At 43.7% G+C, this 19,204-nt stretch overlaps 1 protein-coding gene and 1 non-coding gene across 2 annotated transcripts in view; one reads left to right on the plus strand and one right to left on the minus strand.

Annotated features, from left to right (window-relative positions):
- Positions 1-19,204, plus strand: part of LOC124722124 (b(0,+)-type amino acid transporter 1) — a 579,051-nt gene that overhangs the window by 191,640 nt on the left and 368,207 nt on the right. The window lies entirely within an intron of this gene.
- Trnat-ugu lies at positions 17,823-17,897 on the minus strand. The gene has a single exon. It is a non-coding gene; the product is annotated as a tRNA-Thr (tRNA).

Genomic DNA, 19,204 nt, shown 5'->3' on the forward strand with positions numbered 1-19,204 from the left:
CACAGTTTCATCGGAGTCACTGAATTCAGCAGCGGTGATGTACTCGCAAGTGAGTCCTTAATTAGCTTTAAAATTTCTAATTAACACAATAATAAAAAAATTTTAGAACCAATTGACGAGGTGGTGAACCAGACGTATTGAAAGACTTGTGAGGGGTACAGTTGAACGTTATTTGTTTCTTCAAGTTGGACAGAATCATAACTGAGGTAAACGTTTGCTTCTCCAGGTAACAAGTTGGAAATGACGTATGCTTTGTTGTACAACCATCATTTTCTGGACATAGAATCGCCTTTGAATAGAACTGAGAAACAGTTTGCTAATTGACTCCAGTGCCACTGGATATGGTGAATAATAAAACCATCGTAATAACAACAATGTTTAGGAATTTTGATCTCTTCATTGAAGTAATCTGTTTCGTTTTCTAAATTACCGTTGTCCAATTTAAGTAACTAGTCAGTGAAAACAGGAGTACCATTTTCCCTAACATTTTGAGATGAGACCAAATAGGGCTGATCGTTTAACTGTAATTTCGACAGTAGCTGTTCTATCGACATGTCTAACGACAGGCAATGCTTAATGGAAGTCTCCACCAAACAGAATTATTTTCCTCCATGAGAGAGACTATTATTCACGATGTCTCTTAAAAGTCGATCAACAACGAACGGCACGTCAGCGGGAACCACTGAAATCTCGTCCCAAATGATGAGATCAACGTCACTGAAAAGTTGTGCAGCCTTGGTGTGAGTGCGAATCGATGATAGGATGTTTTCAAGATGAACGGTGGTAGTTTCAAAATCGAATGTGATGGGCAGCTCCCTGGTAGGAGATGGACAGCAATACCCGTCCATGCATCTGTTAAAACAATTTTGTTTCCTCTCGTAAAATGTGACACAAAGTTTTGTAGACAAATGTTTTACCGAAGCCTCCTGGTCGTTCACTGAAGTAAGAACTGGGAATCTTATTTCTTAGTGAATGTAACACTTCCTCAGCTATTTCCTTCTCTTCTTCATTTAGCATTTCGTAGGCGGTCGTGCCGATCGTACGTCCTTCTTCCGCGTTGTGGGCCTGCGTTGTGTGTTGTGCAACGACTGCAGCAAGGGTCCACAGGTTGAATTGTTAGGAAGATTTGCTATATTTAAAAATATTCTCTAACACCATCGTAAAGTCACGCAGTCATGTCCTTTATACACATAACTGTACAAATGTTTTGCCGGCCGCGGTGGCCGTGCGGTTCTGGCGCTGCAGTCCGGAACCGCGGGGCTGCTACGGTCGCAGGTTCGAATCCTGCCTCGGGCGTGGGTGTGTGTGATGTCCTTAGGTTAGTTAGGTTAAAGTAGTTCTAAGTTCTAGGGGACTTATGACCTGAGATGTTGAGTCCCATAGTGCTCAGAGCCATGTACAAATGTTCAACAGATCTGATGGAAGAACAATACTCGAGATTGATATGAGAGCGGTATTGTCTACGGATGTGGTGTGCGTACTGTAAGACCTTCGGTACACACACCATCAGATTATTTGACTTGTCGCTCTAACGAAGTAGGCGAGTGTTAGCAATATGTCCCGTGGTCTTATCGTGGCGTGTTTATCTTCTGCCGTTAGGTCAGACGATAGAAATGCCACTTGCACGCTTAGAGTAGCAGATTGACAGAGACCAACTTTAAACAGAACTTGATTAATTTTCACACACATTTATTAAAATAATAACAATCATAAACCTTACTTAACTTGATTCTGGATGCTATTTACAATTGACAATCTGACGTTCCTTTGGTCTTGGTACGTTAATCTTTTTCTCACATATCTCTGATACTTGACAAAGTGTTTATATATTTATCTTCATGTCTATGTACAGGAATATGATAATCTTATTAGGCGCAGACTGAAACTTGACTACAGATTAATGCAGACTAAGGCAGACTAATGCAGACTGACTAATTGGAGGTCTGTACACTCGTTATAATAACTCGCGCGTTCAGGTATCACTACGCGAGTGTGATCCGCGAGGAGAAAAAGTTCTACGTTAGCAGAAATGTCATTGGCTGCGTTACATATTAATACGCGGATCGGCGGAAGCAGAATTTCGTCCGTCTTTATGGCAGCGCCATCTCGTAGAGCGGAGACGACGAGCGCTGCGCCTGCGCTGTTGTGCTTAGCGGGGCGCGCTCTAGTGGGAAAGTTGTTTACGCGCTGACTACGCGTAATTATGTACACAACAACGGAGAAATGGTTCAAAATGGCTCTGAGCACTATGGGACTCAACTGCTGTGGTCATAAGTCCCCTAGAACTTAGAACTACTTAAACCTAACTAACCTAAGGACATCACACACATCCATGCCCGAGGCAGGATGTGAACCTGCGACCGTAGCGGTCGTGCTGTTCCAGACTGTAGCGCCTTTAACCGCTCGGCCACTCCGGCCGGCCAACGGAGAAATCTGCAGTATGGTACAATCCACCTATTATCAATGATAAATAATCGAGCTTTCATTGTAACGCCGTTTTGCGTCTTCCGTAAGTGGGGTAGCCGTTAACATTTAAATTAGTCCCCTCCTCAAAATCTTCTGGATAATTTTTGATACATTTTTGTTCTTGCATGCATGGACTGTTTAGATTGATAGTATCGCAAGGTTCGTGTCCCACACATTGTTCAATGACTTCAAACAGTTCAGAGTCTGTTTCATTATTTCGAATTTCTGCAGAAATTAAAAAGTCTACATCTTCAACCAAGCATAATTTATCTTAATTTGGCAGACTGAGTAGAATGTATGCATGAGGGACCTCAATTTCGAAATTCAGTAGCAGAAACTACACCCCGTACATGTTTCTTTTTTTTTAAGGTCATATAATAACGCTTCCAATTTTGAATGAAAAATCCTAGATCTATGTTCAAGTCTTTCATATGGTTTCAGTTGACAGGTAATTTCAGTCCACTTGGAGTTGCAAGTAACTGAGAGAAGCAGACCAGGCTTTCTTAAGCGGTAAACAATGGCCATTGTATCTTGATACACTGACCAACCAGAATATTATGACCACCTACCTAATTGCCGGTATGTCCACCTTTGGCACGGATAACAGCCGCGACGCGTCTTAACATGGAAGCAATGAGGCCTTGGTATGTCACTGGATGGAGTTGGCAATACATCTGCGCACACAAGTCATCTAAGTCACATAAATTCCGGTAAGGGAAGCAATGTGCTCTAATGCCACGCTCAGTCCTTTCGAGATGTGTTCGATCTGGCGAGACAGGGAAGGGGGGGGGGGGCACCAACACATCAATTGGAACTCGCCATTGTGCTCCTCGAACCACTCCATAAGGCTCGGGGTTTTGTGACATGGCGCGTTATCTTGTTGAAAAATATCACTGCCGTCGCGAAACATGATCGTCATGATGGGGAGTACGTGATCTGCAACTAGTGTACGATACTCTTTGGCCGTCTGGCACCTTACACGAGTTCCACTGGACCTATGGATAAAGTAATGACGAATTAAAAGCTAAGCAAAGTTAGTTAGAAAAGAAAACGGCATTTATCTGTGATGAACGCTGATGTAGGGGAAGGCGGGGCAAGATGGGGAAGCTAACTTTAAACCCTTACAAAAGGGACAAAAACAAACAAATTCAAGTAGGTTTGATTATCATTTGTTTATTTAACCATTGAATTACAATAGCATGCAAAGAAACCTGCATACTTGTTACATTTAGTTAGAAATATCTCGATTTGAAAATCAACTACCAATTCCCCACTTGCCCCATATGCCGGGTAAGATGGGGAACTAGCATGAATTCATCTCTAAAGCTTAAATAAGGACTGAAATAACGAAATCATGTGACGATAAGGTTTCGAAACATGGTTCTGCGAATTGTAGAATCAGGTATTACGTTTTATTTAGGCCTCTTACTTTCACATAGTACACAAGTGTGGACAGCTCGTCATCATCACTTTCTGTCCCTGCCGTCGCGAAACATGATCGTCATGTGGGCACCCCGACGCTGAAACACATTTCTGTGGCACGTTGAACCGTCGAGCAGCTCTGAAAGAACCCATATGACCTTCCATAACAGCATTTACAGCGCCTTCCATTGACTCCAGTGACCAATCTTGCCTAGACGTTTGTCGCCAATACTTGCGAACCATCTGAAATAAAACACGTGGAACGTACTATTGAGTCAGATCATTCCTGGTAATCTATATTATACAGTAAGTACCATATTTCCAATAGTCAGTCGTTAAAGCATGGCAAGAATACTGACTTTGCACGTTTTGTGTATTTTTATTCACCATATAGCCTAAGGCATACTTTGTAATTAATTAGGAAAATGTTGGAATAGTGAATACCATTCTATTTACAATTGTATTCAACGTATAATGTACGTGTTCAAAACCCACAGCGAGGTAAACACATGAGACGATGAGAACGTAATGGTTGGACAAATAGTATGGGCAAGACGGGGAATTTCCCCATCTTGCCCCACCCCGTCTTGCCCCCTACCATGCTGTCAGGTTATGTTACGCCTACATGAACACTATGTAGTGAACATTGACTACTGACACAGCAGTTTACTGTTAATAAGATGTACTATTCAGTGCTATATATACAGTCTGGACAAATGTTCACGAAACACGTTTTAGGACGTCGAAAGGTGTAAAACATTGCAAATGAGTATAACAATTGTATGTACCTCGAAAGCTCACAGAAACCGCCGCGAAACTAAGGTTCAGCAATGTCAACACACTGGGACCTGTGTATTGATGATGTTGACGTAGCTATCCACAGATGGCAATACTCTCAAAAATGGTTCAAATGGCTCTGAGCACTATGGGACTTAACATCTATGGTCATCAGTCCCCTAGAACTTAGAAGTACTTAAACCTAACTAACCTAAGGACATCACACAACACCCAGTCATCACGTGGCAATACTCTAACTGTAGCTTATAGCCCTTCCCCGTGTTACCCCACCTCCCCGTCTTGCGCCGCCTTCCCCTAATTCTTATTAGCGCAGTACGCAACTCTTATTGATAGAAAGTAAACAATGCCAACCGCTGTCGTGCATAATAGTGAAATTAGACTGACGACAGAAGGGGACTTCTAAATTCTTTAAATCGAGATATACGATCGAAATCGCGTGACAGACTACGCTTGCGTGAAGTATCTATACAGGTGCAGCAGCTGTCGCGCATGTTAGTTAAACAGATTGTCAATACATAGCACATTCTACGTTGTTTTTATAAAAATGTTTTCAAAATAAATCATTTAAAGAAAACAATGACTTTAAATTGTGTGTATATTTTTCATTAGTGGTGAAGAAATCTCGAAAATTACATCTCAATCATTAATTTTGATCACGTAATACGCGAGATATGGCGTACCGACAAAAACACCATTGAGAAATAATACGTACGATAATGATGAGTCTCGAGGTGAAATTTGAAGCGCGTTATGAGGCAGCATCGCTACTCATTGACTACGCATGTTGACTTAATGTTGACCAATGAAACAGTGTTAACAATTGAGCGTGACTTACACGCCGTTTGTTATACACAAGAGACTTTGGTGGCTACTGCGATTGGAAACGGACAAAGAGTCCAATACCCACTGGGTTGTTGTTAACTATGCAAACTGCTTCACTGTAGTGCTCCCACACAAGTCGGTCTCGAAAACCGTACACTGTTGTCAGCAACTAAGCAAACGATAATGAGAAGAGCATACATAACCAACAGGAGTTCAGAGCAGTGTAAACACATCACACACAGAAAACATGTGGCGGATACACTGCAGGATTAACCACTCTTGGCATCCGCTATTAATGCTGCAGTATTGTTTCTCCAAATAACCTACTTCCATGCTAGCAACGCGGCGTATTGTAATCGCAACACGCAAAACTGTTAACGCCCCTTCGTCTGCGAGGGAGGTTTGACAAGTCTGGTGAAAAAGCAAGAAAAATTGTTTGTTTCATAAACAACTCACCTTGCCTAACGACACAGTGTTCGTTGACGGATATACACTTGGTACGGGGATGCTCCAGCTTTTTCATTTCACCAGAAAAGATAGTTTTTGTCAAACTCTGTAAAATAGTCGTTGACTGCAACTATAGCTTGCTCATTTGATAAAAATTGCTTCACAGCAAGCCAAAGATTCAAATTAGGGCACGGGAAGACGTCACCTGAGGCTAAGTCTGGTGAATAGAGTGGGTGAGGAACTAAGTCCAATTCATGCACTTTCGCCATTGTTATCGCTGATGTTAGGATGGTGCATTATCCTGGTGGAAGAGCGCGTTTTTGTGTGCCAACCTTGATCCTTTTTCAACCAATCAAGGTTCAAATGACCCAGCAATGAGGCACAATACGATCCGGTTATCTTTGTCTCTTTTCCCAAGTAATCTATGGGGATTGTTCCTTGAGAATACCAAAAAACAGTAGGCATCACTTTTCTAGCTAACAAAATGGTTTTTGCCTTCTTCGGTGCACTTTCACCAGTCTTTATCCATTTTTGTGACAGCTGTTTCGACTCTGGTGTGTAGTGATGGATTCTGGTTTCATCAACAGTCACAAATCAGCCCAAAAAAGTCTTTCGGATTGCGATTAAACGTCACCAGACACTGTGTTGAAATTTTGTGCCATATCGGCTTTTGGTCGACTGTGAGCAATCGCAGCACCCACCTCGCACACAGCTTCTTAGTAGCCAATTCTCCGTACAACTAAATGGCCTTCAATGATGGTGCGAAGTACACGTAAACTTCATCCAATTCTGTCTTGATTTGCGCGGCAGTCCAACCCTTCAAATGAAAATGTTTAATAACAGCACGAAACTCTGTTTTCTCCATTCTCATTCTCAGCCGACACACTTACCACTCAGATAGCTGTCAACAATAAAATGAAAGATTTTATGGAAATTAGCAGACTTATCAAACCACTCTCGTACATCAGTACTCTGCATGGCGGGGGGTACTTTCCACCATTGTATACGGTATATCAGAGTTTCTTTCCCATCCATTCGCGTATCGACTAAGGAAAGAATGACTGCCTAAACGCGTCTTTGCGCGGAGCAATAAGTCTAATCTTGTTTACTGGAGCGATATGTAGGGGATTGTAGTATATTCCTTGATTTCTCAACTAATACTGGTTCTTTAAACATTATGGATAGGCTTTCGTGGGGTAGTTGGTGTCTGTCTTCAAGTGTTTGTCAGTATTTCCGTGACGCTCTTCAGTGCGCCAAACAAACCTGTCGCCATTCGGACTGCCCCACTTTGCATTCGTTTACTATCCCCCGCTGGTCCTTTTTGGTATAGGTCCCAGGTACTTTAGAAAATATTCTAGGATGGATCAGACGAACGTTTTGTAAGCAGCCTTCAATGCTCACGCATTTACCAATTCTCAAGGATCTTCCTTTTAACCTTAAGAGTCAGACCAAGTTACAATCGTTAATACATAATACGACGAAGGGCTGACGATCCTAGTACAGGTTTACCGTGGTTTCACTTAATCACTTCATCATGTCATGTGGATGACTAACCAATCCAGAATCTATTATGTCTCCTGTCCGCATTCAACTGACCCAGTTCTCCACTTTTAATGATAATGTTGTCGACAACAATGTCCTTGACATAAATGCTTGGTCCGTGCTTTTTTAGATTTATAACGTAAGTGAGCTTAAATAAAATTAGAAGGAAGGTCAGCATTGGCCGTAATTTTGATGATTTATTAACAGCAAAATCGATTTTCGGTCACATAATGAACATCTTCAGTGCTTTAGCGTACAAATTAAAGCTCGTAGACACTGTTGTCTAGTTAATAGCACTAACAGAAGCTATGAAACGATCACAATAATTGAGTTATTGCTGTCTTGACCAGCAGCTTTGCCTCCTCCTACGAAGATACCCTGGGCACCAACTCATAAGCCATTTCGCTGTTCCCACCCCATCACAGCAAAGATTAGAGCACCTTCGTCTAGATAGATCCTTCTGAACTTGCATCCTGGGCTTGCATCCCCCCTCCCGTCCAAACTTCCAAAGAGAGCTATCTGAACTAGCTCCTCCTGTTGCAGGGTCATGGCTAGCGGATATCCCTACTGAATAATCACTATCCTGAAAACCGAGACTCCAGTACTACAGCTCTGTTTTCTTATTTCGTGCCTCTGTTTTTTGCGGATCCGGTTATCCTGAGTAGGGAAAGTAACAGACTCCTCCCTCGTTCTCTTGTTTCTTGTCTTGGACACAGAATTGTCTGCTTACTTCCTTCACTCTGCGACAGTATTTTCTCTTTTTTTTTTGGGGGGGGGGGTCTTGGACCTCGAAAAAACCTTGGACCATTCAGTCACTTCCATTTACGTTTAGGAAGCCATTTTTGTCTTTACATATCTTGTAGTTATCTGGGAGATGTCTTCCTTTGAGCCCAGACAACGGTTTGATCTATGTCCAACTACTCAGTGACGTTTTCAAATTCTTGGATTGGTCTATCATCCGATCCAGTTGCAGAAACGGCTACCATCGATTCTAGCACCAATGTCTTGGTATTTTAGATATTACTGAATCCCTCTGTTTTATAATTGTTTTCCGTGTCCTTCATCTTGATCCCACGAGAACTGGGAATATATCAGGTCAACGTCAGCGGCGCTCCACGCTAGTGTAAGGCTAATTACTCAGAGAGGTCGCCCTGCATCCCTGAGGCTCCATTTACGACACATCTTCCAATGTGCCACACACGCTTCGGCACGGGAAAAGACTATGGAAATGGTTCTAGGCGCGCAGTCCGGAACCGCGGAACTGCTACGGTCGCAGGTTCGAATCCTGCCTCGGGCATGGATGTGTGTGCTGTCCTTAGGTTAGTTAGGTTTAAGTAGTTCTAAGTTCTAGGGGACTGATGACCTCCGATGTTAAGTCCCATAGTGCTCAGAGCCATTTGAACCATTTTTATGGAAATGGATGTGAGAAGAAATGGGGCGTTGTGGGACACGCTTTGTCAGGTTCGTTCGCTGAGACCAGTCCGACTTGAGAGGCCCTGCCAGTAACTTACCCCAAGGCGTCATAGTCGTCAGCTTCACGCGAACACGCAAACCTCTACGCCCGCACGTCCGTGGTACGAAAAGGCAGTATCCCCAGGAGAGGAGACTCTGGACATAGTCCAGTAAAAAGGAGAAGAAGGAGTACACTTTCCAAAGTATTCTGACAGTCATGTTTCTATTACTCAGTACATGAATGGACTAGGAGAGAAGGTGGCAAATGTTGTGCGAAGTACCTACGCCATGCGCTACATACTGGCTTGGGGAGTATATTATTAGAATTCAAAATTCTTAGGTGTTAACCTTAGTATTACAGATTTATTGAGAGAATAGTTGGCAAATAATACATGAATCGGTATGTGCGCATCTTGTAAGTGTAAATATTTCCTGAAACCGGATACAGTAAATAATGTTAAAAAGATTTGTACTTTATTATAAAACAGTTATAGAAAACTAATACGTCAGTACGGCTCATGATTTCTACTTGAACATTTGACACCAAGAGCCGAGTCCGACGTTTTCATTAGTTTCATGTCAACATGCTTCCCACGGCATTAAAAGTGTGCAGATGACTTTTTTTTTTATAAACCCTGCCATTCGTTTGAGTTCTTTTATTAATAGGGATACGCAGGCGGCGGGCACAGATAACTTTGATGCACGAGGACAGACTCCCTGTTGGCAAAAAGAATTGACTTCTGTGACGCAGACAGCCGCCTCCGTGTTATCTGAAATCCTGGAAAGGTCTCTTTGAGAAGACGTCGGAGAAGCTGTCACGCGCAGCTGCCTAGTATTGGACATCTCTTATCCGCAAGACAATGATTTATGCTTGGAAAGGCATTTGAAAAGAGCCTTTACCGCTTCAGATATTTTAGTGACTATCTCAGGAGGCTATTGTCGTAATGCCAGAGAATGATGCTGGGGCACGCACTTTAGTCCTGTGGAAAATGGAAATGAGCGTTTGGCGTCATTGGCCGGAAGGCCCCTTGCGAGGCAGTTCCGGCCGCCTTGGTGCAGATCTTATTACATTCGACGCCACATTGGGCGACCTGCGCGCTGGATGGGCATGAAATGATGATGAAGACAGCACCACACCCAGTCCCTGAGCGGAGGAAACCCCCGACCCAGCCGGGAATCGAACCCGTGCCCGTAGGACGGCAGTCCGTGACGCTGACCACTCAGCTATCGGGGCGGACACTTTAGTCCTGTAATTTTCATTTACGACTACTCCTTCTTCGGTCATAAAAGAGTTTTCGACTGGACTTTGTGTCCTTCCGTCAACTAACTTTCTACTAAAACACATGCCATGGACTGAGTTCCTAGTGAACTTCATGTCCAAAGGTGGAACTGTCGTGCACATTGCAGTAATGAGGTAGAATACGATGTGAAAAGAAAATACGGTAGAGGAAATACCATATCATTCATCTTACGTGCAAGCAAAGTAACATATACTATTTTTCTGCATCACTGCCTCCAAATCTGAAACATTTACTGTAGATCGGCGCCAAATTTTGAATACCGTCATAGTGTAAATTTGTCACCTTCTAACAACCCTACCACAACAAAGGTCAAACTTTAATAACGATTGTGGTGTTGCTCACGCTGCTAAATACTGCATTTTCGGGCAACAACAGTCATATTATGTGGCAGGTGTCATTAGAGCACAGTTAATAAAGTCATTTCATGTAATAATAAAAAAACTAGGCACTCATCTTTTTGTGTTTCCCGCGCTGGTCTCGTCGTAAAATCATGGCTCAATCGTTGAAAATCTAGGTGGTTATGATTCCAAGCTCGGATGCAAAGAAGCCTAGGTTTTATTCTGCTATATTCAAAAGTTTTGTAGATGCGCTTCACTAACCATTCTTGAAGATTACACTTTTGCTGGACAATGGTGATGTAAGATAATAATCAGCACTCCGAAATTAAGTTACACTTCCTTTTAATTGCTTTTATTGCAATATCACGTGACACACTAACATAACTTCACAATACAAAACATACTTGAAAACATCTTCCTCACAGCCCCTGTTAAAGTTCACATTTTATAAGGGGACTACAATACGCGTCTTTCCAACATAACGTCCAAGACTTGACCTTCTCAAGGTCCGACTCTCTAACAAGTCAACAACTAACTAACTATCGCTTACGCGGCCAAAAATCAGTGTTACAAGTACGTCAAAGATAATAGTAACAAAAGAAAGAATCACATAAGAATAATATCATTGCAATATAAACATATCGATGTATCACAAATGAAATCAAATCTGAGTGTTGTCTCAGAAATATGTTAACTACTTTACAGAAACACAGTAGAATATTACTGGTATCGGGAGGTTCAGATGAGGTTCCGTAATGGTTACGTAATTCAAGTACCATGACAACCTGTGCTCGTAACGGGCTGTTACTGCAATAGCCGTCGATGAAGTAATGCTTAATTTATCAATATTTATTATCATAGCCAATAATATCAACACTTCTCGCTTAAGCCAGCAAGGACATAAGTACACAGTATCTCGTCAAATTTCTACGAACAAAAGCGTGCCATAGGATGTCTGTTTACTGCGATCTGGGATGAAGATGGCTTAAACCAAAACGCCTGTACGTTCTGTGAAAATAAAAAGCAGTCAAGATGGAACATTATCTGAAGTATAGCTATTATGATCGCAGCTATTCGGGACTTGAAAAGGGCTGGAGCGGTGAAGAAAATCTTATCAGCATTGATCTTCACCTTTAGATCGAAACACATTTCCCGTCTCCGAACGGGGTCCTGGTGCATAAGTCACAGGTACAGAAACAAATAAACACGAAATTGAAAACCAACTGATCTCGTTCGATTTAGGAAAGGCCACTGGACTTGATGGAAAGCTCGTTAATTAATACTGAGTATGTTTAACAACTGGGCCTAAAACTTCTGTCAGATTAAAACTTCGTGCTTGCTCAGGACTCGAACTTAGGACCTTTGGCTTTGGTAGGCACGTGCTCTACCGACTGTGCCGTCCATACACGACTCATATCTCGTTCTCCCAGTTCCCTTCGCCATTACGTCATCTCCAACCTTCGAAACCTGACAGAAATTCTCCCGCATATCTTGCAGCACTCTTGGGAGAAAGGGTGTTGCGGAGACACGGTTTATCCACAGCCTGGGGGATTCTTTTCGGAATAAGTTTTCACTCTGCAGCTGGGTGTGTGCTGATTTGATACTTCCTAGCAGGTTACCTCTTACGTGAGCAACGAGAGGGAACTACAAAAAGAAACAGAACATACACCAGTTAGCCAAATTAACCATAAAGATATTAACTGGAAGATAGTCTGGTCTTATTTTCCTGGTGCGACTGTAAGTTCAACGCTACGCTCGACTACTTACATATTCTTAAACGATCCGTTTCCTACTGCATCACGGTAACACCGACTGAGACTCACGGGAAACGTACTGTGAACACTGTGGCTTGAATGACACAGTGCTGCGGTGAACAACAGGCTGTTCGATAATTCTCGGCTTATGGAAGTGGATTAAATTTAAATGTGGACTGCTACTAACAATAAAGTCTGAAGCTAACGTCAAGAAGATAATGTACACGAATTTCAAATCGGTCCCAGCATCAAAGACGAGAACAATCAAGTGGTTTATATGTTCTTATATAACCTAATCATCAACGATGAAGATGAATCTGTAACTGAATTCAACAGTACTTCTATATTTACATATACAGGATGTCTCTCTTAAGAGACATCAGTCGTTTATTCTCTGGTGCAATTTCTTTTTTGCGTTGTGTAACTGGAGTCACTCCAGACAAATAGTGCTCATTAAACAAGGTAAGCTTTCACGGCTGGTCTTATCACTTAAAACTTCCGGGCTAACAGGCGGTGATCGTTGTATAAAACTTTATCCCAACTTTTCCTCTCCGAATGCTGGAAACATCTTCAGACGTAAAATGTCGAACTGGATTCAGAACTCGAGGGAGCGCCGAATATATGGGCATTGCAGAGGGCACCACAGTCCATCACGTGACGTCGGCTACGAGATTATCTCTAGTAGTGCCAACATTCTCGATTAAAAGTAACCGATCGTCAATCTTACGTTGCAGTGTTGACATTCTAACTTTATCTAATTTAACACCATCCTCTTTTCTGCTAAAATTATTACGGTGCTTTAATCGCCTCTCTATACATACGCGATGTTTTCGATATGAAAATTCGTCTCAGTGAATTTTAAAAATTGAAATTTGTGGTAAGGTCTTATGGGACGAAACTGCTGAGGTCATCGGTCCGTAAGCCTACACACTACTTAATCTAGCCGGCCGCTGTGGCCGAGCGGTTCTAGGCGCTTCAATCCGGAACCGCGCTGCTGCTACGGTCGCAGGTTCGAATGCTGCCTCGCATATGGATGTGAGTGATGTCCTTAGGTTAGTTAGGTTTAAATAGTTCTAAGTCTAGGGGACTGATGACGTCAGATGTTAAGTCCCATAGTGCTTCGAACCATTTGAACTTAATCTAACTTAAACTAACTTACGCTATGGACAACAGATACCCATGCCAGAGGGAGCACTCGAACCTCCGACGGGGGAGCCGCATGCACAGTGTCAAGGCGACATAGACCGCACGGCTACCCCGTGCGGGAGTGTATTTTATTTCATGATCACCCTCTTGGTAAAGATGTTTCGCTAAAGCCGAGTCATCCGTATGTTTCAGGCGGCAATTCTTCTTGTGTTGAATCAGACGGGTGTTAACACTTCTCTTTGTGGTACGTAGGCGTATATAAACCAGACAACAACTACAAGGAATTTTATATACACCCGGTGTAGCCAAAGGAATTCGTGCATCTTTAGCCCATCTGAAACATCGTTTCATCTTATAGGTGGGTCTGAATGTACACTACTGGCCATTAAAATTGCTACACCACGAAGATTACGTGCTACAGAACCGCAATTTAACCGACAGGAAGAAGATGCTGTGATATGCAAATGATTAGCTTTTCAGAGCATTCACACAAGGTTGGCGCCGGTGGCGACACCTAAAACGTGCTGACATAAGGAAAGTTTCCAACCGATTTCTCATACACAAACAGCAGTTGACCGGCGGTGCTTCGTGAAACGTTGTTGTGATGCCTCGCGTAAGGAGGAGAAATGCGTACCATCACGTTTCCGACTTTGATAAAGGTAGCCTATCGCGATTGCGGTTTATCGTATCGCGACATTGCTGCTCGCGTTGGTCGAGATCCAATGACTGTTAGCAGAATATAGAATCGGTGCGTTCAGGAGGGTAATATGGAACGCCGTGCTAGATCCCAACGGCCTCGAATCACTAGCAGTCGAGATGACAGGCATCTTATCCGCATGGCTGTAACAGCTCTGAGACCATGGCTGCGGTTACCCTTGACGCTGCATCACAGACAGGAGCGCCTGCAATGGTGTACTCAACGACGAACCTGGGTGCACGAATGGCAAAACGTCATTTTTTCGGATGATTCAAGATTCTGTTTACAGCATCATGATGGTCGCATCCGTGTTTGGCGACATCGCGGTGAACGCACATTGGAAGCGTGTATTGGTTATCGCCATACTGGCGTATCACCCGGCGTGATGGTATGGAGTGCCACCTCTTGTTCGCATTGACGGCGCTTTGAACAGTGGACGTTACATTTCAGATATGTTACGACCCGTGGCTCTACCCTTCATTCGATCCCTGCGAAACCCTACATTTCAGCAGGATAATGCACGACCGCATGTTGCAGGTCATGTACAGGCCTTTCTAGATACAGAAAATGTTCGACTGCTGCCCTGGCCAGCACATTCTCCAGATCTCTCACCAACTGAAAACGTCTGGTCAATGGTGGCCAAGCAACTGGCTCGTCACAATACGCCAGTCACTACTCTTGATGAACTGTGGTGTCGTGTCTAAGCTGCATGGGCAGCTGTACCTGTACACGCCATCCAAGCTCTGTTTGACTCAATGCCCAGGCGCATCAAGGCCGTTATTACGGCCAGAGGTGGTTGTTGTGGGTACTGATTTCTCAGGATCTATGCACCCAAATTGCGTGAAAATGTATTCACATGTCAGTTCTGGTATAATATATTTGTCCAATGAATACCCGTTTACCATCTGCATTTCTTCTTGGTGTAGCAATTTTAATGGACAGTAGTGTAGTTTCCACGCCTTAGTTGCTCTACACTTTCCCAATACGATCTGTAAGCTTACTAATGAAAGGAAGGAAAACTTTCCCTTTGGGCCGCCGTCGTTCCTCGTCGCTCCTGATTCTCTCCCTAGGGCGAAGTGCTCGATCTATATCCTTGTTAGAATAACCATTCTTTTTGAATGTAGACCGTAGATGTTCTGCTCATCCTTCAATAATAGGAAAGTTTTCCTTCCGTTCATCACTACGATTACAGATTGCATTGTGAGAGTGTTGAACAAGTATTATGTGAAAACTACCTTCAGACCCACCAAGAAGTTAAAAGAATGTTTAAGATCGGCATGAGATGCATGACATTCCTTGCAATTGGGCTCTGGTTTATATACACTTAGGCGCCATAATGAGAAGTGTTAACATCCGTCTGGTTCAAAACAAGAGGAATGGCTGCCTGAGACATACGGATAAATCGGCCGTAGCGGAATATCGTTACCAAGAGGCTCATCCTGAAATAAAATTCACTGAGACGAATATAGAATGGAAAACATCGCATTATATTGTCCATACGTATAAAGAGGCTATACAGGGTTACAAACACCGTAATAATTTCAATAGAAAAATGGTTTAAATGGCTTTGAGCACTATGAGGCTTAACATCTGAGGTCATCAGTCCCCTAGACTTAGAACTACTTAAACCTAACTAACCTAAGGACATCACACACATCCATGCCCGAGGCAGGATTCGAGCCTGCGGCCGTAGCAGCAGTGCGGTGCCGGACTGAAGCACCTAGAATCGCTCGGCCACAACGGCCGGCAATTTCAATAGAAAATAGGATGGTGTTAAATTAAATAACATTTGGATGTCAACATTACAACGTAAGAATGAAGATCGATTACTTTTAATCGAGAATGTTGGCACTACTAGAGATAATCTCGCAGCCGACGTCACGTGATGGACTGTGGTGCCCTCTACAATGCCCATAAATTCGGCGCTCCCTCGAATTCTGATTGCAGTCCGCCATTTTACCTCTGAAGATGTTTCTCGCAGTCGGAGAGGAAACGTTAGGAGAAAGTTTTGTACATCGACCACGGCCTATTAGCTCGGACGTTTAAAGTGAGTGCTCATCAAGTCTTTCGTGCGACGCACAATACCCAAGGAATAGCGTCGGTTTGTTTCCTGTTGCAAACAAAATGATTTTTAAAACGGAATTCTACGTACCCATTCGATAGAGAGCTACCAGATTAGTCTAGTGCGATATTCGTTTTACCGATATGTATTAAAAAGGACAGTAAAACTCGAAGAAATCCCAGTACTCCAGCAGCAACACCACCGCTCTGGAGCGCGCTGACTGCTACCGCCAGGCACGCAGCGCTACGGAGTCTCTGGTGGATTATTGTTTATTCTCTGTGTTTTCCCGTCCCTGTTAATACATTTCGGTAAAACGAATATACTGCTAGATTAATTTGGGAGCGCTCTGTCAAACGTGCACGTAAAATCCTGATGTAAAAATAATTTTGTTTGTAATGAGAAACAAATCGACGATTTCTGTTGACAGTGGGTGTCGCATGAAAGAAATGATGAGCAAGAATTGTTTGGTGTGACCGCAGCTACTCAATTCAAAAACGAAATTGCAAATATGTGCCGAAACACCAGAGACTCCAGGCGTACTCCACAAGGCACTTTACGGCGTTGAATACCTGTGTCACTTCCACCTTTCCCTGTTCCTGTCGCGAATGGTTCGCGGGCAGAACAATTGCTGGTAAGCCTCTGTGTGGGCTCGAATCTCTCTATCTTCATGCTCTTTTCGCGAGGTAGACGTAGGAGAAACAAATATATTGGCTGACTTTCTAAGAACGTTCACTCTCGAAACATTAACGGTAAACCACCGTGATGCAGAACACCTCTCTTTCAGCGGCTGCCACTAGAGTTGGCTGACACTTTCACGTTTAATAAATAAACCTATAACAAAACGTGCTGCTCTTCTTTGGATCTTCTCTATTTCCTCTCTTTGCCAATCCTAACGGATCCCAGACTGACGAGAAGTATTCAAGTGTTGGTCGAACGAGTGTTTTTTTGGAAGGTATCTCCTTCGTTGATGGACTACATTTACTGACATGCTTCCAATAAATCTCACTCTAGCATCTGTCTTACCCGCCATTAATTTCATAGGGTCGTTCCACGTATACTCGCTCAGTATGCATATTCCTAGACATTATATGGAAGTAACTGCATCCAGTGATTATTCTGCAATCATGTAACCATACAACAAAGGGTTTATGTATTCGAAATACGTTACTTCCTTTTATGTTGAGAATTTCATTGCAGTTTGACATTCGGTTTCAGCGAGCTTTCGGGCCCTAGTAGTATATGGACATTTTTACCGTTTATAAGCCACGCTAGTTCTGGGACCTTTCCACAGACGCTCCTGCAGTTAAGTGATACTAAATTAACATTTTATTTCTCCGATCTGCTATGACTAAAGCTACCCTGTCTGGACCCAGAACGCATCTTATTGGGCCTGAGGAGGATTTCTCTATCCTAACAAATCCACATATGCACGCCATAACGTATTCCGCTGTTCTAGTAACCGCCTCCTGCGTGTAGTGCACGCCTGACCTCTTAAGGGGAGAAATGACAATTAAATCAAGACCCTACGCTGTCGACAGGCGTTGATATACATCGACGGGGCCAGCTGAAAATCTGTGCCCCGACCGGGACTCGAACCCGGGATCTCCTGCTTACATGGCAGACGCTCTATCCATCTGAGCCACCGAGGGCACAGAGGATAGTGCGACCGCAGGGATTTATCCCTTGCACGCTTTCCGTGAGACCGACATTCCCAACGTAATGTCCACACACTACATTCGTAGTGTCCCTGCCCATTACACTCATTACTGGTGGCAGACAATCTTACCAAGTTCCGTAAGAGTTTGGGCAATACGAGTGTATCCGCACCGAAGGAGGAGGTCAATGGCCGGTTAGCCTTAACTACATGAAGATGGTGACTGTTCTTTCGGACATGTCCGAAAGAACAAATACTATCGGTGACCATGCAGCGCTCTAGAATGAAATGATAATTAAATCAAGACCCTAAGCTGTCGACAGGCATTGATATACATCAACGGGGACAGTTGAAAATTCTAGAGCGCTGCGTGGTCACCAACAATATCTGTTCTTTCGGACATGTCTGAAAGAACAGATACCATCTTCATATCTTAAGGGGGGTTCTACAATTCCCAACCGATAGCGGACGTCGAGAGGTCTGCATCCAACCTCTCGGTTAATCCTCCCACTCGGCTCCAAATGGTTCAAATGGCTCTGAGCACTATGGGACTTAACATCTATGGTCATCAGTCCCCTAGAACTTAGAACTACTTAAACCTAACTAACCTAAGGACATCACACAACACCCAGTCATCACGGGGCAGAGAAAATCCCTGACCCCGCCGGGACACTCGGCTCCAAACCTGAGAACTGCGATCGGTTCTGGAAACGATGGAACAAAGTAATAGCTCTGCTTCCACCTCACGACTGAAGCTAGCTGTCTTCACCGTATCAAGCAGCCACCTGTAGGAACCGAGGATGGCCTCGGAACCCTGGCGGCAGGTGTCATTCGTGCCTATACGAGCCACGATCTGCAACCAGGTGCACCCAGTGCTGGCAGAGCTTCCTCCACATCTCGGACGAGATCCCCATCAAGCAAGCAGCTTGGATACTGACCTTCTTCCCCAACCTGTCCGCTATTTCCTGAGGGGTTACATCACACTCCTGACACTGGAGCTCGAAGTGACAAGCAGTCCCTCCCGCCGCACTTGCCTGGAGCTCTCAGGAACATCGGCCGCAGTCACAACAGGAATGGCATCTCCACTGGCTCAAGTGTACATTCAGCAGTGGACAACACCTCAGATCTGTTTTTTGAGGCATAAAAAGACAGACGTGTGGCCAGTAGCCACTTTTGCCTTCCACCCAGAGATTCGCGAACCTGCTACTGTTCGCCAATCAGCGTCTGTTAAGTGTCGACCGGCCGGGACGTGCGAATCGGAAGCTGCAGCGGCGTCAGACATCCCAAACGACATTATAGGTCC

This window comes from Schistocerca piceifrons, chromosome X (assembly GCF_021461385.2).
Source record: "Schistocerca piceifrons isolate TAMUIC-IGC-003096 chromosome X, iqSchPice1.1, whole genome shotgun sequence".
Classification (NCBI taxonomy): Eukaryota; Metazoa; Arthropoda; class Insecta; order Orthoptera; family Acrididae; genus Schistocerca; species Schistocerca piceifrons.